Source organism: Anastrepha ludens, chromosome 2, assembly GCF_028408465.1.
Source record: "Anastrepha ludens isolate Willacy chromosome 2, idAnaLude1.1, whole genome shotgun sequence".
In the NCBI taxonomy this organism is placed as follows: Eukaryota; Metazoa; Arthropoda; class Insecta; order Diptera; family Tephritidae; genus Anastrepha; species Anastrepha ludens.
This window is the reverse complement of record NC_071498.1, coordinates 141,779,240-141,805,855: the sequence shown is the minus strand read 5'-3', so window position 1 is coordinate 141,805,855 and position 26,616 is coordinate 141,779,240. Positions and strand designations below refer to the sequence as shown.

General features: G+C 39.4%; 1 protein-coding gene across 1 annotated transcript in view; it reads left to right on the top strand.

Moving 5' to 3' along the window:
* Positions 1 to 26,616, top strand: part of LOC128855463 (uncharacterized) — a 147,488-nt gene that overhangs the window by 33,433 nt on the left and 87,439 nt on the right. Inside the window, exon 2 of the mRNA XM_054090388.1 lies at positions 21,622 to 21,719. The gene's annotated coding sequence lies outside the window, so the exon portion shown is untranslated. The remainder of the gene's footprint in view (positions 1 to 21,621; positions 21,720 to 26,616) is intronic.

The window sequence follows — 26,616 nt, the reverse complement described above, 5'->3', positions numbered from 1 at the left end:
GTGAATAAAGAATTTTATTATATAAAATTTTACTTTGATATGTGGCAAGCACTCGAACTAAAGATTTACCTAACGGTCACTTTTTCTGCTACAATACACCAAAATTACATATAAATTGCGTTGTAGCAGCATTTTGTAATTCTTTAAATAAAAATTAGATATTGAAATAATTATTTTTTTGCATGAATATATCTGCCTCAAAGAACAAAATTGTCAACACCGCATGCGAAAACAATTATAAAAAATCAACGCGATTTTTAACAGACTTTAATCTTTCACTTTATTATACTAAAATTAAATGGGCTATCAAACTGTGTACCCAGGAGTCTTCTAAAAAATCTGATAAATCTGATAAATTTAATTTTGACTTTCGTACAAAGTTTGGAACATTGGTTTTTAAGATTAATACAATATTATAAATAAATGAATGATGCGTGACTACCATTCGGGAGTGAGTTGGTTCGAATCTTCGTGCATGAAAATCAAAGAATGGAAAAAGTTTTTCGTAATAGCGGCCGTTACTCGGCAGGCAATGGCAAGCCTCCGAGAGCATTTCTGCCATGAAAAAGCTCCTCATCAAAAAAATGATTTGCCGTTCGGAGTCGGCTTAAAACTTTAGGTCCCTCCATTTGTGGAACAACGTCAAGACGCATATAACAAATAAGAGAAAAAGAAGCTCGGCTAAAGACTTAACAAAAGTATACACGCCAGCCAATTATTTATTATTTTTTTATTACAAATGAATTAAATTTTTATAAAAAATTAACGAAAAAACGTGCAAGCGATGATCACATTAGCCACACCCATCTTACTGAGACTCTCCAAGTGAAAGTAAAGAAATATTTTGATCTACTGAGATACAGGGTTGCCCATATTCGACGGACCCACGTGTTTTTTGGGCCCATTCCAATCGACGAGGCTTGTCCGCAGGCAACAATCTTTGCGTCAATTGAATCTTATACGGGAATAAATGCAAATCAATACGGATAATTCATTGTAAAGTGGTCCGAGCAATGCCCAACTGCTGAGAACGGTGATTTTGGGATGTCCTTGGCGACGCCTTGGTCGGTTTTGATTTGGCCTCCTTGGATTAGAAAGAGCATGACCAGTGGAAAACCTTTCGTACAAACGTTTAATGGTGTTCTTAGAAGGCGCACTTTTCACATTATTTAATTTTTATACGCACGTTGAGTTTTCACAATTGACTTCTTTTGTTCTCGCGTGGCGTGTACTGTTCTATGGTAAAAATCTGCTTGGACTGACGCTTCCAACACGGTATGTCATTAAGCGATCTGACGTCTCTGTTAAAAGATACAGCGTTGCCAGATGGGTCCGTCGAATATTGGCAATCCATACATTTTTTGCACTCTCAATCGGAAGTACATATGTAGGTTCGAAAAAACCAAAGAAGGAAAAAGATTTTTCCAACCTCGGCAGACAATAACACGCCCCCAAATGTATTTCTGCCCTGAAAAAGCTCCTCATACAAAACCATCTGCCGCTCAGAGCCGGTTGAAAACTGCAGATCTCTCCATTTGTGGAGCAACCTTGTGGTAATTTCTGCATATCTAACAAAAAAAAAATTTTTTTTTTTTTTTGGATTATGACACTATATGTACTATCTACAACTGGAATAAATTTCTGTCCAATAAGTAAATTATTCCAGGTGTTATTTTGTTACAAAATGTTATGCCCCCATTGAAATACCCTTTATATACACAAACGCGTGTAAGCTCAGAGCGCATTGAGCGCAATGAGACGCACTGCTAGTCCATTTGTATTGCGACATGAAAAAGCAATCAACGAACCACAACACTGACAAGGTGACAACCAACCACATCCACCTCACCACCTATGGGCGAAGCCAGCTGCGCCGGTTGTTTGGCTGCTCTAAAAGGCATGCCATATATAACAAATAGCAATTAGTTCTAATTTTAGTACTAATTAACAGTGGAATGCAATAATGAAATCACTACATAAGACTACACTACACTAGACTGAAAAGGTCATTGGCTACAATCTTAGATGATAAGAGCGACCACAACAAACAGCAGGGGAAATTGCAAAACAGCAGAGGTGGGTTGAAGGTAAAGTATAGGAGAGCAAATGAAATATACAAATATAGGCAGAGGACGGCTAGCACACAATAAAATATATGCGTCTGCTGCACCAAGCAGCCACACGCACATCTGCATACAAACCGAATTTAAATCAAGTACCAATTAAGCGAAAGAAACGAATGAGAGTGACTTAAATAACGAGAGCGCCGCTTAACGAAGCGCTTAAGTATCGAATAACTAGAAGCTAAACAATGCCAACACTACCCCACACATACATTTGCGCACGATCGTATAACTCGTAAATAAATGCAAACACAATGCAATCTGCACTAAAATCTCCGACAGACGCAACTAATGGCGCCCGACTGCAGCAATGCGTATTCGGCTCGTATGTACTCGTATGAGTAGCCAGCCAGGGGTGGCGAAATAAATTAAGATAAAAATGTCTTTTGTACAAGTACACTATTTGTATGCAATTTTCGTAATTCAACATATGTGCACACATACATACGTGTGTGCGCTTGTGCGCCACATTAGAACGATAAACATAAAAAGCCATAACCATCAAGTAAACTCTAATAGACATTTACATCAGCCGTTGAAGCGAACAAAGCAGATTGTGTTGGCTTTTGATGTCCCCACACATTCCACTTTTCACTATCTACCATACAACACTTCCTCCTCCAACAGTTCGCCTGCATGGACTAGTGGTAGAAGTCAGCAGCGTATATTAGTGTCGAAAAATTCACATAAATTCCAAAGTTTGTTGCTCTGTTTGTTTTGTTATAAGTGCCATAATGCATTTCCACCCTCAAAAACAAAGCGACCGGCATCGCTTTTCCCTTACGAAAAGTGGTAGTGTGGCATGCAGAACGTAAAAGTATGTGTCACTGTGCTGCTCATATGTTCTTTGACTTGCAGGACCGTCACTATGCATTCCATAGAAATGTGCACACGTACAAATTTAATCCTTAAATGCTATGCTATTTTGCTTTTTTTCATTTTTATCTTTTTTTTGTGTGGCTTGAAACTACAAAACCAACACCCTTAATATTTTTTTTTTTTTGTTTTTGGTTTGGTATTTTCTTAATAGCAACTACAAAACGTACGTCTTGCATACGTAATTGAAGAATTTAGCAACAGCACTGAGGGGAAGAAAAATTAAAGCAAGTGTGGAGAAGGGGATTATCGACAAGCAATAAGTGAGCAAACAACAGCTACCAAGCGAGCGTTGGGTGCGGAGTATGGGTGTGAAGCGTTACGAATATCCCTCACCACTACCTGAGCGATATAGTTTAGCTTAAGTCTTGCCCAAAGCGAGAGAGACGATGAGAACGACTTTTTTTTTTGTTTTCACTCCACTACCAATGCAGTGAACCAATTCAACCAGCCGTATGCCATGGATTTTTGGTTAAATTAAATTTACGATCTCATGAAATTTTGTTGACTTACGAAACGTAAGTGAGTGATGTGAGCGATGGCGGCAGCGATAGTAGCAAGCACGAATTCAGTTGGAGTGATGAAGGGGAGAAAGAGACGCCAGTAAATGAGCAGTTAACAAAGGATAAAGTCATTGTGTAGTGTGTGACAAGCAGATACGCATACACATAACCATGCAAATATATTTGCCTGAAAGCTCATCATTTGCTCGTATAAATGACTTCTCACTCCACTCCAAATTCTTTAAGTTAGTGCTATTGCTTTTGCTTCTCAAATACAAATATTTTAAGAAATTGAAATGATATAAGAGAGGTAAGTTTTGGGAAATTATTCTACGCAACGATATGTGGTGTTAAATTATAGACATTTTTATTCGACTCAAGTGTGAATGATGACTACTTTATTGATGTGATCTAGCGACAGCATTGACTTTTGTCGAGCCTTGCTTTGTAGAAAAGCAGCACGCGTGACTTAGGCTTTCCTTGATTCATATTTTAGCTAAATTTTTTATTGTTAAATCTTTGGGCTATAAGCATCAATAATGCCCTTTTTTTGGATCCGAAATAGTACCTTGCCAGCACAATTATTCTTGAAAAATAGCTGGATATCAAAAGGATCCACGTAATCCAGAAACCTACATATGTGTTAGTTAGATATACAATAAGAACGCAAGGCTTGTATTCCCCCTCGATTTTTCTCCCGATGGATTTCTATTAAAAAGATGGCGTAAAGATCGTGGTAGTAAGAGAAACACTCTGTAGCTAGGATTCTTAAGCTCACAAAACTCACTACAGCAAACACAAGAAAAATATACGAAATGAGATTAGATACGAAACGGTGGACAGCTAATATCTGTGCACGTTACGTAGGCTGTGGTCTTGAAGGTTAAAGTGGCGGCGATCGAGAATGTCCTTTTGAAGGGTGGTTAAGTTTCAAGGGCCGGTGTTGATTTTGAATAAAATACAATATATTGACGTAATAACGTCTTATAATTCGATGTTGCCGGCTGCACGCACTAAAAAATGCGTCGTTATCTTGCTCATGCGGTGTTAAGTTGCTTGAAGTGCATGTTATATTATGTTATGTTATGTTATGTTATGTTATGTTATGTTATGTTATGTTATGTTATGTTATGTTATGTTATGTTATGTTTGTTATGTTATGTTATGTTATGTTATGTTATGTTATGATATGTTATGTTATGTTATGTTATGTTATGTTATGTTATGTTATGTTATGTTATGTTATGTTATGTTATGTTACCATTCCAAGAGTATTTTCTTATGACGTTGTCACGTTAAACTATCTTCAGTAAACCGACTTTACAGACAACCTCTTTTTTAGTAAATTATGGTCATTTCTCTTTATTATGATAATATTGGTATGGCTCAATTACGCATGGAACAAAATAACGACCATATGGCCGCCACGGCCTTGGCGGCACACCTCCATCCGATGGTCCAAATTTTCGATGACGCTGAGGCATAACTGAGGTTCTATGCCATTAATGTGCCAAATTATCTCATCCTTTAGCTCTTGAATTGTTGCTGGATTATCGACGTACACCATCAAATAACCCCAAAGAAAGAAGTCCAACGGTGTCGTTGACGTTTAGGTGTGGTTCACATTCAACACGGGCCCTTGAAATTTAACCACCCTTTATAATAATAAACAACAACAAAAAATAAAAAACAAAACGAAAAAAGAATACTATCCTGTCTGACCAGTTTTGAAACTTAAGGAATTGTTTTCCCAACGCATGGCTATATGAAATGGCTGAGTTTCGACCCACGGAAGTGAAGGTTTTTTTTGCTGGTCAAATTAGGTTTTCATATTTTTGACCAAGTTTAAGTTATCAATATGAAATAAAATTTCAGAAAAAAATTTTTCGCAAAACAAAATGAGCCCAATTTTTTTTTTAACAAGCTTAACAAAGCACGCTAGTCGTTTCTTCCTCGTGCTTACCGGCGCCAGTTGGACACACCAAGTGTCCTGATCTTTCCAACGCAGAGGAGACCTTTCTCTTCCTCTGCTGCTGATTCAAACAGCTCACAACTTCCGGGACTCCCCTAAGTATCCTCTGGATAGCTTTCGAACAACCGATTGAGAGTGAGCTAATGCGAGAAAGCAAAACAACCCAGGTTATCTGATTGTGCGCTGGGTTTGAGACCCGCCACGTAAACGGGCTGGTAGAATGAATTTTACCTTGTGATAAAAAATTTGTGCTTTCGGTGGATCTCTCACAATTTAAAAGTCACTGGAGGTTCGAAAATTATGCGGATCAACGTGGAGAATATTTTGAAAAAAAAAAAAAATAGAAATAAAATAAAAAAATGAATGTTAATTTCTTTCACTTTGTTTAGAACAGAAACACAAATAGCAACCCTCGTACTATATTAGAAGAAAAATATCTAAAGCAAACCTCGTAGCAGACACTCCACACGCACACTGGAGGCACCGTCAAATCTCTGCGCGCATTCCCGCCAAGGAGAAACTTTTAATAAAAACCATCTGCCACTTCCATTAAAGCATAAGGCAACATGAAAATACACACCAAAAATTGAAGCAGAAATTCGATCATAAAATGGTAAAATTCCATCAAAGAATTGATTAAAAATTTTAAATGCTTCGTAGATAGCCAATATCAACTACTGCTCCTGCTTCTCCTGCAATGTCATACGAATATCGCCGCTTATCCCATTAACTTGCGCTCATTTATGTTTGTTGTTGCCGCTTATATCTGTTTTAAGTGTTTGTTTTTGTTTTATGTTTAGTAACAATAACTTCAATTTTCTATGGCAAACAGATCAAAGCATACTGAAGGGCACACAAAGAAACATAGGAACTGTTAGTTAGTAGCTTCCGCTATTTCTAAACACACACACACACACACACACGATTACACGCACACACATAAGTACTGACTTTCGAGCGGAGACAGCAGTTCAAGGACTTGCTGATTGTAATTCTTGCCCCCACTCGGCAGCACAAAAGCTGCCACGTTCCGCCGTGCAAACGGCTATTACATACACCACAACATATTTCTCTGTCAGTGTGTGCGTTTTCCAAATATGCATCTTCAAGTGTATGTAAGTAACTGAACGAATATTTGTAGTTGAAAAAATTTGCATATTTATGAAGAACAATTGGCTTTCCTCAGGCCAGCGGCAGTCAAGTGAAGAGGAAAAGACAGACAAACAGTCGGTGCTTTGTTGGTTGGCTTTGAAACAATTTGCCTAGCATAGCCTAGATATAAAATTTAGAGTGCCTGTAAAAGAGAGTAGGAGGACATCAAAAAACAGGAAAAATAAAAATAAAAAAATAAAAACAAAGAGTAGCCGCTTTATAAAATAACGAAATATATAAAATAAAGGGGAGAGAGAATAAGAAACAACCAGCAGTAGATAATAGCACGCAGCACTCAGCGGAGCTGAGAGGGGAGATGTGACTGAAGCTGGGGAAGTGAAGTGCTTCCTTGTGCACAATAAGTACAGAGGATATTCAGATTTCAGCATAAAACGGGTAATCTCTGCAGGCTGATTTGCAAAACGTAAGCAGCAGTGGCAATAACAGCGGCAAGTGTGGAAGCAGCACAAGTGGCTTCAGGAATGTCAAACGCAACAACGGGACAGTACCAGCCGTAGCAGTAGCAGCAGAATTAACAGTACCTAGTGATTGAAGTGGGCAATTGAAAGCTGCAATTTTACAAAATAGTGCCATGTTGAAGTGGTAGTAGAAATTTGATATATTTAAATCCGTAGTAAAGGGTGTTTAGTTGGTTGTTTGGATAAAGTGGTGATTTATACAGAATTCAACCAGCGCTTCCGCACCATTTTGTTGCCACTTTCACGTTACCAACTTGTTTAATATTTATTTACAGCATGACTATATCCAGTCTGTGTGGCTTAAGAACCTTATTAGGCTGTTGGCGTCTAAGCCAGACAGTTGTTCGAAACCCTCAAACTTACTGTCCCTCCATAGGGCAGGGCATTCACAAAGGAAATGGAAGATTGTTTCCTTTTCTCTGCATGCTCTCCGATAGTCCAGAAGCCAATTATGACTGCCGGGAGTCTCCAGGCGTCGCGTCGTTTCATGTTTATCAATGTCGACGACTGCTTGAGGTTATAGGTGGGCCAACACATTTTGCTAATTTTGCATTTCGTCTGGACTCCCTATCTACAATCTGCAATTCGGAAGTATTTTAGGCAAATTGTGCTCTTGATTGCACCTAATGCAGTGAATACCAATTCTGCAAGAGCGGCATTTAATATACAGGGGGTTTCAAGCGCGGTTTTTTATACTTGTTTTCGTTTGACAGTTGACACAGTTCGGTGGCGATGCTTTTGATGGATGTTAAATGGAAAATTTCCAATTTAATAAAATTAGGTAAATTTCGCTCGAACACCGAAAAAAAAAAAAATTAAACTTTCGCTGGGAAAATGTTGCAGAAAAACTCTTTTTCACACTTGGAGCTTATTTCCTTTTTAACGATTGGGTCAAAAAAACAAAATCAACATATTTTATACTAAACGTTAAAGCGTACGCCAAAGAAAACACTAAATATATGTCAGCTATCATTCCTGATAAGTGAAAATTAGGGAGAGTGGTCCTACTGCTGAAGCCTCCAAAACCCGCTAACCAAGGGGAGTCTTATCGTCCGATAACTGTGCTTTCCCCAGTAGTGAAGACTCTTGAGGGTCATCCACTCCCACTCTATACGAAACATCTGACCCCAGCCTCACACCAGCATGGTCATCGTCATTAAAACTCAGATAAACCGCAGGCTCAGCCAAAACCGCCCTTGCGAGAGGACTATCCTAGTAGCATTAGACCTAAAAAATACTTTCGATACAGTCAGCCACGCCACGCTACTAGATAACATTTTACAGTCGACACTCCCGCCAGGGCTGAAGAGGTGGACCGCGAACTACCGGAGTGGTCGTCATTCGTCGGTGATATTCCGAGACCAAACATCTAAACAGAGGAAAATGCAGCAAGACGTATCGCAGAGTGGTGTCTTTTCACCCTTGCTTTTCAACTTCTATATCGCTAAACTCCCCCAGCCACCAGAGGGAGTCTCCCTGGTCTCATACGCCGACGACTGCATGATAATGGTGTCAGGCAATAACATTGATGGCCTATGCTCGCCAACTTTTCTCGCTTCTTCACTGCGAGGAATTTACAACTCTCCTCCACTAAATCCACGGCTACCCTTTTCACCACCTGGTCAAAGGAGGTCAAGCTACAACTCAAAGTGAAAGTCGATGATACACCAATTCCGACGGTTAACAACCCCAATATTTTGGGAGTTACCTTTTTTTTCAGCTTGCTCTCCTTCTCAGCGCATACAACCGCTATTGCCACCAAAGAACAGAATCGCAACAAGGTTCTCAAGTCGCTCACCGGCAGCACTTGGGGCAAAGACAAGGAAATGTTGCTGTCGACTTTTAACGCAACAGGCCGACCGGTTCTAAACTATGCTGCGCCTGTCTGGTCACCTGGAACCAGTGATTCGCAGTGGACGAAGCTTTAGACCTGCCAAAACACTGCTTTGAGGACCGTGACAGGCTGAATTCTGATGTCACCTATACAACATCTGCTTAACGAGGCCCAAATGCTGCCTATTAAGGACCACAACAAACTGCTCAGTAAGCAGTTTCTGCTAGGGCGTCACCACAGGCCTCACCCATGCAGACACCTGCTTGAGCCTGAGCCACCTCCCAGGCACATCAGGAGGCATTTCCTTAATTACGCGGTCGATATCTTAGACAAAATAAACAGACAGTTACTTGATCGGGCAGTGTACAGACAGGCCATAAACGACATTCATCGGGAGACTCTCACCACCTTCTTAACCTCCCGACCCCCAAATGCCGTCATCGCAGTCCAACCCGGGTTTGGCAGCTAGACGAGTAAAGTCACTGAATGCTCCTTGGCTCGACAGCCTAAGGCAGTGCGTCAACCTAAATCCCATCAACCTTCCCCGTTACATCAAAAGCTCAGGCTGGCTGTAGATCTCTGCTCGTTGAAGATCTCATAATTGTATCAAAACGGTGCTTTAGTGTTACTTGGGGAGTGCCAGACTAGTACGTAAACCATTTCACTTACCTACCTCCCTCAAAGTTAATATTCGGCCCAAAATTGCCGAGATAGTGTCTCAATTATACACTGTAGACCCTCAACAGATAATGAATTCCTATACACAAAAGTGACAAATTGAAACACCCTGTATTGTATAAATCTGTGAATTTCTTCCGTCGCCTTTACTTGCCGCCGTCTTTCTTCATGTTGTATCGCTGGATGTCTGCTTGCTCCTGCAGTCGGTGCTTAGGCAAATTGCTAGTAAAATGCAGTGAATAAATTTTAGGAATAGAATTTGATGCGTATTACTAGCCAACGAAATTCAGGCCAAGTGCCGCTGTTGAGCGATGCCAAAGTACAATGCATTGTTGACTGCAGAAGCAGGGCAAATTTCCTTCTATTTCGTTTTTCGAGTTATTCAGCTCAAGCCATTATTGTTAAGTTTTAAATTAGTATACGCATGCCACACTAAAAAAAAAAATTGGTCTACATGCGTAAGAGTACAAGCAGCTGAAGGAGGAACTTAGAATGGAAATGAGATTAAATTAAATTATATGCAAATTTTTACTTTGAAGGATATTAAATGAAAAAATTTACAGTGAGCCTGTTGAGAGCGACCACCAGCAGAGTGCTTTGCAGCAGAAATGTCACAGGCGAATGTTTATAATTTTTTTTGTAATTTATTAGAAAAAAAATACATGACTGCGTTGCATTTCGATTGCCAATTTTACTTTTGTTTTACTAACCAAATGATCGTTAACCAAGATTAGGAAAGTGTACAGTTTCAGAAATTTTTGCGAAAACATTGAGCATACCAACAAAGTTTCTACCCTCTTGGCTGTATTTTCAGCTTTTCCTCTCAACTGCAGCATCAATGCCAAGTGTTGGTTGACTTCATTTGTTCAATTCTCAGCTTGCGGCTATTTAAGAGTGTCATTGCAGTGCAAAATCCAAGCACGCAAAAGTAATTTAATTCGCACTCTATCATTTCTCTCTCGCCCTCTTTCACTCCCTTTCACTGATTACTTCATGCCCGTTACTTTTTATGCACTATAAAGTTTGCTCACTCAAACCCTCTATGTGCGTGCTCTCACCTAACAGTCGCACAAGTCTAATCCGCAATTATTAATTTAACCATCAGCATTAAATCTGCGCTCACACTGTCAGCGCTTTGGTTCTCTCTCATCACATCGCTGCAGTATGAAATTATGCTCTAGCTTTCAGTGTGAAATTATTACGGCGCGAAATTCCACTTAAACTGTCGCAAAATTACTCACATAAAGCTAAAGTTTTTAATCCCTGCGGTATTATCGTACATAGTTGTGTTTGTGTGGCGATGCGCTGCGAATTTATTGTTATTGTTTAACTCTACTCCATTTACTAAGTATATTGCAATAATAAGCTGAAACGGGTATTAGTAAATCTGCTATTACGGGATTTTGGCAGAAAATTATTTTTCCTCAGACATAAACACGTTTCAGTATGCAATGAGATATCCTTGATTTTGCTGACTGCTCATGTGGGTAGAAATTAATGCGTATATTTGTTAGTGGTTGCAGTGTCTCTCACATGTATTCTGCAAAATTTTTGCAACATTTCTAAAAGCTACAAAAAATGTGTCAATCATCTTACAAGTACCCTGCAAGGAAAACCCAAACAAGTAGGTGGGCATTCTGGTACAAATATTGTTATTTAATGGAATAAGTCAGAGTACACGGTAGCCCATATTCGACGGACCCATCTGGCACCCCTGTATCTTTTGGCAGAGACATCAGATCGCTTAATGACATCCCGAGTTGGAAGCGTCAGTCCAAGCAGATTTTTACCATGGAACAGTACACGCCACGCGAGCGCTCCCAAATTGTAGAAATTTACATTCAACAAAAGAAGTCAATTGTGAAAACTCAACGTTCGTATAAAAAATTAAATAATGTGAAAAGTGCGCCTTCTAAGAACACCATTAAACGTTTGTACGAAAGGTTTTCCACTGGTGATGCTCTTTCTAACCCAAAGAGGCCAAATCAAAACCGACCAAGGCGATCGGATGAGAATATTGCTCTTGTACGGGTCAGTGTTGAGACGTCGCCAAGGACATCCCAAAATCGCCGTTCTGAGCCGTTGCGCATTGCTCGGACCACTTTACAACGAATTATCCGAATTGATTTGCATTTATTCCCGTATAAGATTCAATTGACGCAAAGATTGTTGCCTGCGGACTTAAAAAAAACTCATGGGTCCGTCGAATATGGGCAACCCAGTAGTTCCTCATTGATAAGAAAAAAATTGTATATTACTAGGAGTAAGATGGTTAACTTGACTGCAAATCAGCTGATTATTTTTTATATGAGAAGGTTGAAAATGCGTCTATTGAATAAAAAAACGGTTTTTCCAAACAAGTGCCAGTGTCGAAAAATTCTTGCAGCAACCGGACAACTTCTCTATTACAGCTCTGGCTGGCTGTATATATCTGCTTGTTGGAGGTCTCATAATGGCATCAAAACGAGGTTTTAGTGCTACCTAGAGAGTGCCAGAGTGGTACTTCAACCTTTTCACCCGACCTACCTACTGGACACATAAAATGTTAATATCTACAGGGGTTGATTGAAAAGTAATGAGCATTATTTTTTTCAAGCAGTTTTATTAAACCTTTTGGCTTATACAACTAATATTATTCAAAATAGGACACTTGAGCGTCAATACACCGCTGATAGCGGTCCTTCCACTGCAGGAAACATTTTTTAAACTCATCTGCCGGAATCGCGTTCAATTCGGCAGTCACAGTTTTTTGGATCGCCTCGATGGAGCCGAAATGCCTCCCCTTCAGCTTTCTTTTCAGGCGCGGGAACAAGGAGAAGTCCGGAGGGGACAGGTCTGGGCTGTAGGGAGGGTGGGGAAGCACCGGAACCCTCATATTGGCCAATGCAGAGGTGCAGAGGAAGGTGGTGTGCCCCGGCATGATGAAGGGTCCAATTGTTGACGAGGTCGGACCGAACCCGGACGACGCGGTTATTTAGCAGAAGGAGCTCTTCTTTGTAAAATGGCGCGTTTACAGTGCTTCCTAGAGGTACAAACTCCTTGTGGACGATGCCTCGAGAGTCAAAAAAGATGATCAGCACGTTGCTTCAACGATCGCTGCATTGTCGCCACTGCAAAATCCTAACACACTTTTAAAACAGCTTTCACGCGCCGAGCGATGTTGACTGCACCGCTGTTGCCAGCGAACTGGAACCGGTTTCTAGTGGAAGGGGAAGGTGCAACAATCATTTTCCCCCACCAGCCGATTCGGTTGATCGCTTGGCAGACGCTCCGCGCGGGAAGGTTCACTACTTTTCAATCAAACCCTGTAGGCATTCATTTTACCCGTATCGGAATGGGTTGGTGAGTGACTACCATTCGAATATCCATGAAACACGAAAACAGTTTTTTCGAATAGCAGTCACCCCTCGTCAGCCAAGAGCAAACTTCCGAATATGGATACTTGCCGTAATACTAATATTTTTTGCGCACTACTAAGAACTTTCATTGCGACCTATGAATCCTAGCGGGCAAAAGGTACAAGAGAAACTATACAGTTGTTACAGAAATGGCAGATAAGAGAGAATATAGGAAGTTGACAGGTGTATTCCTGCCATTAAAAGGCGCTCCTTAAAAAATAAAATTCAGAGCCGGCTTAAAACTGTGGGTCCCTGCATTTGCGGAACAATCTTAACTAGAGCTAGTGTAACCTGCTTCGAGCATCTAGTGCATCCTTTCATTTTCAGCTTCCCGACTACTGCAGTGTCTTTCAGGTTGAACTAATGGGAATAATTACAAGTAAAATGCGACGCTATACCTATGATAGAAAAAAAAATCCGAGAAAATTGTAAGAACAGCGAATGAAACGTGGTGTAACGAGGCCAAGTGCAGAATCGCCCGACTACCAACGCTCAACGCGCAAAATCTCGGCTAAACCAAAGTCAGCATAGTCTTAGCACACTGAGCGGAGGATGGGCATGCAGGCACATGACTTCTGCAGAAGTTGTCTAAATGAGGAAGACAGACAGAGACGATCTCGTACCTTCTGTGTCATGGCTCTGCTCTATCCAGACGCAGATTCACGATTATTGCAATAATAATTTTAGTATCTGTAGTGTGCCCAATGGCCGACAATTCGACTTAAAAGAACTTTTGGATCTACTACATATTAAAGAAGTAGTTAATACTAGTCTTCTTCTACTACTACAATTAAATGTATTACGTCAAGTTCTATTTATTTAACTTAGATGTTGCTTACCTCAGGTTGGGAATCGGTTGAAAGTCAAATTCTTCCTTTCATTCGGATTCATTTGATCTCGATGAAAGATCTGTGGTCTTGTCTTTGCCAGTGCAACACAGTTGCATTAGATATGCTCTCGACAATTTTGTAATGAGTTGGAAGATCTCAGTATTGTGAAAATTAGGGATCTTCATAAATTTTACAAAAGTTCACACTGGTTTTAGGAAAGATGAGGAAAAGTTCCCACGCGTCATCACAATGAGCTATAAACCTGAGTGTGTCCCAGTGTGAACAATAACTACAGCCTAAACTAACCTAACCTATCATGAACTGATATTTTGCTGATGCATGGCCGAAAAATTGACATTTCATGGGGCAACGCCATGTTAAAAATACCACCAGCTAACATGGAAACAGATAGCACATGAATTAGTCAAGCTGAAAAGTGAACTGGTAGTATTCTGGTTCACAACTAGTACTTTTTCCTGCAGGGTATGTACTGAAGGTTCATACAACTATTCCACATATCGTTAGTCAGGCTCACAGAGTAACGCAATACTGCTGGCGTTACTCTGTGAGCTGACATTAAAATCTATTTTAATTGAAGTTTTATAGTAGGATTAAAAATTTAATTGCGGGATAGTAAAATGTTAAAAATATTTGAAAAAGAAACTGCAACTTCAAATATGAATATATAATACTAGTTGTGCTGGGTCATGCCCGATGTGGTTGATACGTTTCTGAAATGTTTCATTTTGAAATGTTTGTGCGTAAAATATATTTTTTGTTGTTATGTTCTTGGTTTGTGCAGATACAAGCAACAACTAGGAAGCTGTAGAATATTCGACATTTAATTGTCGATATGAGAATTCAGCCGTGTTTTGATCTAAACCGTGTAACCAGTGTAGCCAGATTTCCCAAAAAATATTTAAATAAAAAACAATAATAATAATTTCCAGAAACAAATTGTTTTTCAATTCCAAAAAACTTGAATTAAAAACAAAAATGTTTTTCCAATTAAAAAAACAAAAAATTATTTAAATTCCCTAAAAAAAATTTTACTTTCTTAAGTAATTTTTAATTTCTTAGGTACAATTTTTTTTTAATGGAAAATTTTATATTTATACAAAACAATGTTCCCGTTTACAACAGAATTTTGAAAAGAATTTAAATTCTTACAAAAACGTGTTTCAAAATTAAAAAAAAAAGAAAAAAACTGTGAATTTCCAACACAAATTGTAAATTATCAAAAAAAACTTTCACTTTTAAGAAAAAAAAACTTCGAAATCGAAAAATTGTGACTAGTATAGCAATTTTCATGTGGGTATTTACCATAGTTAGTGTTTCAATTATTTGTTTGTATATCTTTACCACTCACTTCGTTTCCACTTTTCTCACTTTACGCTTTTTGGTGAAAAAAACTAAATATCTATTTTGCCTGCACTATTTTCAACATTTTCTGCCTCTTTTCTTGGCATCGGCTGACATTTTTCTTACACTCCATTACTTTGCATTTTTATTTACAATATTTATTCACTTTTTTTTGTTGTAAGCTTGGCGGCTTTGCTTACTCAGTTACCCAGCGCACGTTTTCTGCGCATAGTTTTCTGAATGTCTCTACGCCCAGCCCCCTCAGCAAAGTATTCGATGATTTGCCCACAACGTCAGTCTAACAAGCAAATAACGGTTTTGCTGCTGCTGTGCTAACACATTTATACACACACACATTTCAACTCTGCACCGCATGGAAAATCTTTATTGCTGGTGTCATGTTGTAATTCCACTTTTGTGTGACAACATCAGAGCAAACAAACAACCAACAAACCACACACACACTTACATTTACATATACACGTATAAGGAAATATACGTGCGTAAGTGTGTGTATCTGGGCGAGAGTTTGCTGTATGCGTCGGAATGTCTTGTCGCCCACTCCCTCTTCGCCACCCTTTTCGGTGGCTGGTGTTTCGATTTTCTTCCTGTTTCGGTAAACTTAAGTTCGCACGTGTACATGCATATGTTTGTGTGTGTTTGTATTGTGTAAGCCCATCTGTGTGCGCTTGCTCATTGGATTATTGTACATCAAATGCGAACAAATATTGCAAAAGTAGGCCACCCAGTGCACTAAATACGCACCCAGCTACAAGCACTTGCGTAAGCACACAGTACTCCGAAGAAATATGGGTATACAAAAGTGTGTGTGTGAGAGTGTGTCCTTGTATGCGGGTGGCATGGCAGGTTTTTGCAAATTGACAGCGAAAGTTGGGCAACTGAATTAAAGTCGTTTTAAGTTTCACTGCATCTGACATTTACAACAAAATAACAACAATAGCAAAGCAATAAAGCAGTGCGTACACAAAATATTGCAAAGCAACATGCTGAGGAAAACCAACAACAAATATGCACACACACAAAATATTTGAATGCTGCAAGCGAATTTTATTTCTCATTGAAAGTATTTAAGATTTCGGGGAAAAAAATTAAATGGTGACACGATTTAGAAGCAAAATCTGAGATTTTACGAACTCTCCCAAATTCGAATTTCTTTATTTAGTATGATAGCAAAAGGTATTAGCACGAAAGGAACTTTGCACTCCGACTTTAAGGCCCTCGCCTCACTTGAAATGGTGTTTTTTGGGCGTTGCTTTAAAAGCTTTGACCCATTTTCTTTTGGATTTTAAAGGTTCGAAAAAAAATAAAATTTGTTTTCCCCGAATGATCGTAGTTCACACGATAACGACGTCGATTCTACGTCATTTAAATTTGATTTTATCAAAATCAGCTATATCTGTGTCCATTGTCCATGTGAAAACCATTTTTTGAAGGCTGAATATTTTTTATGAGGAGCTTTTTCAGCTGACACTCGGAAGTTTATCATTGCCTGCCCTTATTAAAAAAAAACTTTTTCTTTATTTTAGTGTTTCATCGAGTACCCAAAACTAATAAAAATTTGAATCGAATATATGAATGCTTATGCGTTTCATGTGTGTGTGTTTTTTTTTATGGAGGTGGCACAAAGCATTGTAAGCCAAAAAGTGTGAGACCAGCCTTTCGGCTCGCCCACTTCCTGTCATGAGGGCAGGCTACGCTCCCTTGCTATCTTGCGTTTTGTCATCCGTTCTGAAGTAGCCTTTTTTTTGTAGATTTCAGGATACTCTGTTGCCAATAGATTGATTAGGATTAGTCTTGCTATAACCATAACGGCGTCACCGATTTCATACACTTCACATATGAGCTGTACTTTGTGACTTCCGCCTATGCTGGAGCTGCGTACAGCAAAATCGATGAGACCACAGTATTAAGTAGTCTCCTGCTGTTTTGCCCAGGGCCACTAATAGTCATCATTAGTCGCTTTAGCGCAGTTACTGCTTCTGCTGCCCTGCTGTTCGCATACGCCAGGTGCTCCTTGAAATTAAGCCTACGGTCAATTAATACGCCCAGGTACTTAATGAATGGCTTCGATCCTCCTATGTCATGATCGCCCACCATTATATTGGCCGACTCCACAATCTTCCTGCTGCTAATGAATGCTACTTCAGTTTTATGTTCCGCAAGAGTTAGACCACTGTTGCACAACCATTCCTTTACCATGCCGTCAGCTTGGTTATATGTGCCTTCGGCTTGACGGAGTGCTTTAGCCACGACCACAACAGCTATGTCGCCAGCAAATCCAATGATTGGCGACCCTAGAGGTAGATTGAGGCGAAAAACTCTATCGTACATGACGTTCCAAAGCAAGGGTCCCAGGACTGAGGTTTGTGGAACTCTGCCAGTTATTTTGTGCTCTTTTACACCAGCATCGGTTTTATAGCGCAGGGTTCTGTCGGAAAGGTAACTGGCGACAATCCTACGAATGTACCTTGGAATGTTGAAATTATCAAGCGCGATCAGAGTTTTGCTCTAATTCGCCGTATTGAAGGCGTCCAGTGTCGCAATTAGGCAATACTCCTTGCTACCGTATAGCCATCGAGTACCTTCAATTGCCTTCCGCGCAATGGTTTTGACTGCAGACATAGGACCTGTTGTAGAACGGGCTTTCCGGAATCCAAATTGTCGGGCTGATAGACCGCCTTAATCTTCTATAGCAGCCTCCAGGCGAACTGCTATGTGCCTGTGAGCGCGTGTGTAATTTTTGACTTGATAACGTTCGATGTACATTCGATATAGCCGGCTGCACGCACCAAAAAATGTGTCGTTATCTTGCTCATGCGTCGTTACCTTGCTTGAACTGCATGTTATGTTATGTTATGTTATATAATGTGATGTTATGCTATGTTATGTTATGTTATGTTATGTAATGTTATGTTATGTTATGTTATGTTATGTTATATTATGTTATCTTATGTTATGTTATGTTATGTTATGTTATGTTATGGTATGTTATGTTATGTTATGTTATGGTATGTTATGTTATGTTATGTTATGTTATGTTATGTTATGTTATGTTATGTTATGTTATGTTATGTTATGTTATGTTATGTTATGTTATGTTATGTTATGTTATGTTATGTTATGTTATGTTATGTTATGTTATGTTATGTTATGTTATGTTATGTTATGTTATGTTATGTTATGTTATGTTATGTTATGTTATGTTATGTTATGTTATGTTATGTTATGTTATGTTATGTTATGTTATGTTATGTTATGTTATGTTATGTTATGTTATGTTATGTTATGTTATGTTATGTTATGTTATGTTATGTTATGTTATGTTATGTTATGTTATGTTATGTTATGTTATGTTATGTTATGTTATGTTATGTTATGTTATGTTATGTTATGTTATGTTGTGTTGTGTTGTGTTGTGTTGTGTTATGTTATATTATGTTGTGTTATATATTATATGTTATATTAAAATTTTCTTTTGAAAAATGCAACCATTCTATCAGTATTTTCTTATGACGTTGTCACCTTAAACTATCGTCAGTAAACCGACAGACAACCTCTTTTTTATCATTGCATTAGTACCCCACCTATGATCAACTCTATCATTCACATTACTTAATCAAATATTTCAAAAATCATAAATCCAAAACATATGCCACCCCCTTTTCTTTTCAAACACAATAACACTAATTGCATAAAATTGTATTGTTCCGCCTTTATTAGAATTCCGCTTCACTACTTTTTTACTTTGACTGCTGTCAACATCTTTTCTCTTTTTCTTTTTGTTTGATTTCTTATGCCGCACAACAATAGCACCTCGTTAGCAGACAGATACCCATAAGCGAAAAAACTGGCCAATAAATGCGCGCTTATTAGTCACCAAAATCACGTACCACAGGCAGGACTCACTGCATAGCCCACTCATTACCTCTACGAATATCCTTACTGCACTCACTTCCCCTTCAGTTCTCATGCGCTGGACCGTTTCTTCTTTCGCTACTTTCACATTTTTCATGCATAATTTCTTCTTTTTTTTTGTTATTTTTTATACATTTTTTCGATTGTTGAATGTCTTTGAATGCTGATACTGATTACTGCTGGCGTTTTTATTTGTGGTTATGCTCCATTTTGTGTTGGAATTGTTATTCTCATTATTGTTGTCAGGTTATATTATATTTTTTGTGCGATGCGTGGAAATTAAATCACCAATTAATGCGGTTGTGTAGGTGGGACTAAGTTTGTAAACAGGCGGCATAAGCTACGCACGTGAATTTATTGATTTGTGGCGCTGTAATTTAAATGCCATAATGTGTGTGTATGAGTGTGTGTGTGTGTGTGTATGTATGTGCTTGGCTGCTGGCTGGGGTATGTGTTTTGTGCTGGTTTTGCGTGCATGTGGCCTGAATTAATTGAGTTGGTGGCTTTTTGGTTTTACTTTAATTTGTGTTATAAACATTTATTGAACATAAACATAAGTTTTAGCATATTTTATGGAAAAATATTATTGAATTGTAAGGGGGGGAAATATTGAAATTAGAAATGCAGAGCATTTAAATGTTCATTAACGGTAACAGCTGGTGGTAAACAAGGATGATAGATTACAAGGTTTGGCCATCCGAAGTTAAATTGTGAGAGCAACTTCAGCTGTCCCGTCATAGGGATTTCAACAGCACAATTGTCAAAGCTCATTTCACGCGATCTTAGACACATCAATCGTTGTTCAGACGGCAACATGAGCAGGCACTGTACTGATTTTTTTCACAAACAGAACTTAATTTTTTTCACAAATATACCCCTATCATAACCCATGTGACGTCAGCCAATCACCTGATTTCTTTAAATTCTCTGAGATCCGGTTTACAGTCTTATCTGGGCCACACCTCTAACCTCCGTGTAACCTATGGTTCAGGCGGCAATGCAGTAACATAAATAGTGGCTGCATTGACTTTTCTTATATCACCAACACAATCTCAGTTTAGTCGTAAAACAAACCACCGTCCCAAGTGACGTCAGCAAATCAACTTCTGGCTTCTTTTAACCAGGTTTGGTTATTAGCAATAGTGAACAGCAAAATAGTGCGAGGAACTTCAAAACTTCGACTGTCACGTCACAGGTTCCACGGCAGCCGTGGTTAGCCCACTCGTTCCACACATATTCGAACACTCGTCCAGTCAGTCGTTGTTCAAACGGAAAGGAAGTTAAGAAATAGAAAAGGAAATTGAAGATTCCAAAGGTTTTTGGTAGCAGATGCCTTAAATTATACAAATAAACATGAAACTCGTGGACGAAAGCCCAAAACATCCCCTCAAGATGATCGAAATATATTATTTCACCGAAAAAGTTATGCATTTGCATCAGGCAAGGCCACCCGTGACGACCTTAGTTTGCCAGTTCATGCCGAAACTGTGTGTAGACATTTGGTGCAACATAAATTATTCGCAAGTAGCCCGCGAAAAGTACCGCTATAGACGAAAAAGCACGTGAGATCCAGTACAGAGTTTGTAGAAGAGCAGAAGTCCTTCTTTTTCGCTTACGCGATTTTGGCGTGTTTAACAAAACGCACCAGTCGCTTCTTTCCCATGCTAACCGGCGAATGAACTTTCCAACGTAGAGGAGATCTTCCTCTTCCTTTGCTACCACCAGCTGGTATCGCATCGAATACTTTCAGAGCCGATGTTCTAGCACGTGAGTAAAAGGCGATATATAATATATTGTGGTTAGATGAGAAAAAAATGGAATTATTGGGCAGTACAGCCTACAGAAAATATTTTCGGCGCCCACCGAACACGGAACATAATTCTCGATTCACCACGAAAACGGCGGCAAACTTGGTGGCGCTGAAGTCATGGAGTTTTAAAGTTATCAATAATTTTGCAGCACATTTAGCAAAGCGCAGCTCATTTGTTAGAAGAGAAAACTGCGCTTGAAGAGTGTGACTTTTATTCGTCTAGAAATGATTTTTCTATTCAATGGTCTACTCTATTTAAAGCAATACTTTTCGACAGGAGTGATTCTCAGTTATTTCTCATAGCTGGCACCTCAAAGTGAAGGAATGATTTCTGCGATTGCATGCTCAGAAGATAGCTCCCTAAAATCGCGTTTAGTAGGAAATATTTGTGAGAGTTTCCCTCCAATTGGGATACATCTGGTATGGTGCAACCTCAGCATACTTATACGTCGTCAATCAAATTTGTATGTTTAGGTGCATATCAAATTCAGTTACAGCGCCTTAACATTGCATATAAGAAGTGATATTTTGGAGCTATGTAGTCAATGTGATTGTTATTTTTAATGAGATAAGATAAGATATTTTTTATACTTTTACATAGTTTATTTAATTATAGATCATATTTTGTATGACTTTGTATACTTATGACTATTTTTTCTGCATTACAGTTGGCCTGGGGCGAAACAAGTCTGATTGGTTGCGGCTTTTCTGAATACAAAGACACAACCAAGTAAAACAAGCTGTGTGTCTGTTATTATGGACCTCGGTAAGTTTCTAATAATTTACAATACAAGGAAAGAACCGAACGTAGGAAAGAATGTCTGATAGGTGTAGAATATAAAACTTATGGCAGAGTATCCCAAAGCTTTAGTAATCTTATAAACTGTGATCAATGGGCAGGTTTCTTTTTAAATCGTTTCGTTCGTAATTAGCCGCAATAAGCTACTGATGAATTACACCAGATGTGTGATATTTAGACCCGCTATATCCGTAGGTGTAGCGAAAAAATGAGAGTCCAATCGTCTTTACTAGACGAGAGCAGAGAAGCTGAGAAGAACGTGTTGAGATGATACCACCTCGTCCCCAAGACAGCTTCTGCAGAACGGACTTGAAGCAATCCCAAGTCGCACCGCATGAACACATAACGGACAATGTCCGGTAAGGATGCCCACCAAATGCGACAGCTGGGGCTTTGTTAGCCTTAGGAGTTCCCTAGAGCGTCCACGATCTACTCGTGGCCCAAAGGATCTCGCGACCTTGCACGCTTGCGCACTAGCCCAGCGCTCGCTGAGATGACTCGAGGCCCATCTTTCCAGGAGTATACCACGGGTTCTTAAGGGAACCCCAATCCTTAAGAGCACCCAAACCGTCTTCCAAGTTCCCTGTCTAGCCAGTTCATCAGCCCAACAGTTTCCCTCTATGCCGCTGTGCCCGGAAACCCAAATGAGCCTGATGACGAAGTATTCGGATGCAATCGAGAGAGAAGCCAGACATTCCCCGACCAATCTCGAACGCACAAACAGCAAGCCCAAGGCCCTAATTGCCGCTTGGCTATCCGAGTAAATATTTACTTCCTTAACGGTAATTACCGAGGTAAGCAACCAATTTACTGCTTCCCTTATTGCGGATGCCTCCGCTTGGAAAACACTACAGTGGTCCGAATGGAAAGCTCCTTACAGAATACTCCCCCATCATCGAGGACCCAGTATGCCTGGCATGCTTGGAGGAAGCGGATAGCACTGAGCACTTCCTCTGTCAGTGTCCTGCCTTTGCTAGAGCGCGACTACGAGTATTGGGTTCCGATGTCATGAGAATGAGTAATATTCGTTCTCTAAAACTGAAAACCCTTTGCAGAACTTTAAATACAATGGGCTTTTAACCTGAGTGTTTTAGGAGCCATCAAATCTCCTGGTGCTCCTTGGCTCGACCTTTTCAAATTTCAAATTTCAAAATACTCCCACCAAACCTTCCGTTCAACCTCGAGCCGTGCGCTCGGACCTAGCGTGGGTGTACGGGGATCCCGCGTCATGGGGATGAACTCAAAACTTTTAAGAATGCTGGAGTGTCTGTAACTTAAGTCTAGCTTATGGCCCGAACACCTTAATCTGATTGCAGCGCGTGCAGCCGTAGTTTTTCCTACACTGTCCACAGGTGCCACATTCAGCATAGCGTTAAGCGCTGGAACAGTAGTGGTACGGAGCGCCCCATTGATTCCAATGAGGGCAGACCCTTGTATTGTCTCCAGCTTCTTAACTGATACCATCCTTTCTAGCGAGTTCCACCAGACAAGGACTCCGTACAGCAAGATTGGTTTTATAATCGTGTTAAAAAGCCAAAAATTCACTTTTTTTGATGCCTGTTAGAGTTGTGATTCAGCACGATTAGATGGTTTTTGTAGCTGATCATTAATAATCATTTTATGCAAAGTATGGCAGCGCAATCGCTATAGGACCAAAAGTACTGGGAATAACCTGAACGATTGTACAAAAAAGCATGCAACCAGCGCAGTCCTTGAAATGAAGCAAAAATATTTCACATGACTTCAGTGATCTCCAAATTATTGCTTTTCTTTATTTGACGACCCTTCGAATGCGATTAGAAGTCATCTTCACTTATTCTTAGCTGTGCCTGGGCGACTCATTGAGTACTAGCAGCAGATCTACTGGCAGCAGCTGTACCGATTTGAATATAAATCGAAAATTATGGGGATTTTATTATGAAATTTGTAGCGAGTACTGAGCACAATTTCAGCTATTCTTAATGATATTAGCACCGTCTTCAAGGTCAGCCTTATACGGGTTCCAGGGCATAGAGATATTATCATATTAAATAAATTGCAAGGCCGATGAGCTTGCCAGATAGGGTAATACTCTTAAACTGCTTGAAAACAGAGACAATATTGGAATTCCTATAGTAACTTGGAAATTAAGGATAAAAAAAATATTCGCCAGGAGGCCAATGGGTCATGGAAAGAAGAAAATAATTGTATTAAAACCCGGTTAATGAGAAAATATCAGAAGAGTTGCTAAACCTCTCGAAGGTCGTGGCTTGTTTCGCCGGTCATTGGCTATTAGATAGACACTCTTCTAGCCTAGGAGTATTTCATGAATTCCTCTGAAATTGTCCAGCCTTAGATAAAAGTAGAGCAAGGTTGTTGGGAAAATACCATTTTGACTCTCTTTCGGAAGTATCCGGTGTTGGGATAAAACCTATCCTACGCTTGGTAAGAGAGTCTAAATGGTTCCATGATAAATAAGATGTAGAGTGTCGTGTTACGCAGTGGTACCACCACGGACCTACATGGTCTAAGTGAGTTAGCTACTCTAAGCCAACTGCCACAAAAGCCTAACCTAAACCTAACTTAGCACTTAGATATATTAAATATTTCAGTGATGATTTTTCTGCCTAAGCTATTAGCTTAATGTTTCGTTCAAGAGGGAGTATTTTTAAAATAATGCAATATTCATAATATTAGCCAAGAGCGTTTTTCAAAATGGGACAAACAAATTTTTTTTTCAAATTTTTTTAAACAATTTTTAACGAAAAATCTAAATTTTTTCCAATTTTTTAATTTTTTTTTTTCAAAAGCATATTTTATTTGAAAAACTTAAACAAATTACAAAATGTTAAAATTAGCATTTCCATTCATAGGAGCAAGCAAAGTTGCGAAGCTATAAACTCGGAGCGGAGATCAGTTAATAAGATAGCGAAAAAAACTTTAGATTGCTAAATTTTCAAAACATTTTACGTGAATCGCCATTACTCTTGGCCATAAGCTAAATACTGGCATCACTGATTGAAAAGTCAGCTGGTCAAAAATTTGGCTGGTGAACAACTTAGAAAGCGACAAAGAAAAAGTTGCTAGAAGACCATGCAAAGCAATGCCCTTAAAGGAGAAAACAAAAAAACCTAAAAAAAAAAAACAACCGAACCCGGAAAATTTGAATGCCAGCAGTGCGCGAACGAAAGCACAACTTTTATTTATAAACTTGTAGCAACAAATATGAAATGCAGCTAGGCAGGCGAAAAGCAACTTTGTGACACACGCCCCTTCCTGCGTGCTATTCATTTTCATGTAAAATCGTCAACCAATGTCAACGTAATCATCAGCAACATCAATATCAGCTATCATTTCATACTTGTACAATAAGTATTTGCCTACTTCAAGGCGCCCAGGCCAAGTTGGCACAAGTGATACGTGAGTAGAAAAGCAGCTGGTGGACTGGGCGACGCGGCTGCTGCTGCTGCTGTGGCGAAAACATACGCCTCGCTAAATAGTAGAATGCCGAAAAATTTTACGTCAATTGCTGTCATGCGCCTAAAAGTAGGTTGTGTAAAATTGTTATAGCTATTAAGTAGTTAAAAGTTTTAAAGAGAATTTCATTTTTATTTTTATGAGCAAATAAAACCACTTTCAAAAGAATGGGCATGCAGCAGGTCTGCTGTGACTTAAATTATGTTGCTGTTAAATTTAAAATGCCGTTTGACGTTGCGTTGGCAATTTGCGTTGCAGTGCAGAGTTGAAAAAAGCAAATACAATAAAAACAATAGCATAAATTCAGGCTGTGCAGCATGTGCTTCTAGAAATATGGCTACTTAACTAGCGAAGCGTTGGAAATTAAGCAAAAAAATAAATAAATAAAATAAAAGTGGAATATAAAATACAAAATAAAAGAATTAAGTTATGTGCGGCGTTGAAATGGCAGTGAATATCGAGTGCCATTGCTTGCTTTTACGCGCTCAGCTCACAACGTGCCCGCACTACGGTATTTCTGGTGTTATGCACAGCAATTTTCGCTTGCTAGAGCTGACTGGCACACGAGTTTGTGAGCAGTCCTTCTGCTTACTCATTTTCGCACATTTATGGCGCTGAAAAGCAAAAATATCCGTTCAGCAATTTGGCGCGCATGATGTGCGTTATTTTTTTTTTCTATCCGCTGCACCCTTTTGCGCCCGCTCAAGAGGCCTTCATTCTATAGGCGATTTTTTCAGCAAAAATGCATTAAATAAATTCCATAAAGCCTTAGTATCCTTAACAGCCCAGCTCAGCACATTTAAGCGTCAACTTGAGAATCACTTTCGCTGCCCACCAAAACTGGCGAGCACAGAATTATATTTATGAAAAAAGAAAGAAATATTTTTATGTATAAAAAAACAATAGAAACGTGAACCGACGAAAGGGGTACAAAATGCGCGCGATCTTTGTAATTTTCCATATGCCCAACTCGCTCTCTCTCCTGGCAACTGCTTGGTGTATGTCGTAAAAATTTAATATCTGCCGGTGCGCTTGGTTGACTCAAAAATAAAAATAAAGCAAGCAAGCACAGTAGCAAAAAATTCCATTTTCATCGTTTACGAGCTAACGCGCTCAGTTGTGAAATTGTATTGCCGGTCGGCCTGCATGCTGTGCGCCTAAAAATATGCACAAGTCCTGCGAGTACGCAAAGTGGTAAATGTGCGTAAATGCAAATGAGGCTTATTAGTGACAAGTGGCCTCAACATGGCAGGATGCGAGGCAACAGCAGTGAACTAAATGGTTGCAGAGCGAAAAAATGTTGGCGCAGAAGGACTTCTGTGCTACTGGTTATGTGCGTGCGTGGCAGCGTCGCTTTTAATTTGAAACAATGTCACAGCATTGACAGTCCACAGCGATTGAGTGCAGG